The sequence below is a fragment of the Anoplophora glabripennis genome, unplaced genomic scaffold, assembly GCF_000390285.2.
Source record: "Anoplophora glabripennis isolate ALB-LARVAE unplaced genomic scaffold, Agla_2.0 scaffold1211, whole genome shotgun sequence".
NCBI lineage: Eukaryota > Metazoa > Arthropoda > Insecta > Coleoptera > Cerambycidae > Anoplophora > Anoplophora glabripennis.
Window position 1 is genome coordinate 82,566 of NW_019417677.1, and position 1,204 is coordinate 83,769.

The following is a 1,204-nucleotide window of genomic DNA, read 5'->3' on the forward strand; positions in this document are numbered from 1 at the left end:
AAGTAGTAAAATTTCATATCACATTTGACAAAGTATAAACGAAGATAGTAAAGCAAAAATTAATTGGGATGTGTAGATAATTCGTGAAAAATTAATTTCTAAATATCAAGGTTTTTTGGACTTTTACAAACAAACGATTATTTCTTCATAGTATTATAGAATTATGCAATTTTTTATATCGTTGTTTTTTAATAAATAAACTGCTTAGACTTTATTTCATAGTTTGTTCAACACTTTATTATTTAAAAAGTTATATTGGAATAAAATTATCAAAAAATATTCATTCATAAATCACATTATGTCTGACCTTTAATTCGCTTGATTTGTAATAGATGTCGCACTAGTAAAAATTAATTTTTGAATGGACTCGGGTTATTTTTAACGAACAGCTNAAAATTATTAAAAAATATTCATTCATAAATCACATTATGTCTGACCTTTAATTCGCTTGATTTGTAATAGATGTCGCACTAGTAAAAATTAATTTTTGAATGGACTCGGGTTATTTTTATCGAACAGCTGTTGTATTGTGGTCAATTTGGTATAACCTGATTCTGAATTGGTAGTCATGGTTCCTGTTAATTGATACGTAAATATTTAAAGAATGTCTTGATCATTTTAGATATATTATTGTATAAAAGTATATAACATATAACTAACAGTACTAACCATACTATTTTATAATTTTAGGAAATATGAAATATAAACAATTTTTAGTTTATTTAAAACAATAATTTATAATTACTATACCTATATTANCACATACCCATACTATTTTATAATTTTAGGAAATATGAAATATAAACAATTTTTAGTTTATTTAAAACAATAATTTATAATTACTATACCTATATTAGTATGTCTACGGTTAAAGTGGATAAGAGGGAAAATTTTTTTTTTATTTTCAATTTTACTAAAAAAAGTAATTCGTGACAAAAAATATTTTGCTTTTTAATTGAATATGGTTGTCATGAAGAACTTTAATTTTATATATACAGGGTGTCTCATAATTAGCTGCTAACCCTGAACAGGCCGATTCTATGATCAAAACTAAGTAAAAAAGTTCATATGAACATGGGTCCGGAAATGCTTCCTAAGGGCACGGGGACCCATTGAAGAGGGAGGAATGGAAATAATTTTTTTGCAATATCTCTCAATCGCGTTGTGATAAATGAATGAAATTTGGTATACACAGCTAAATTTT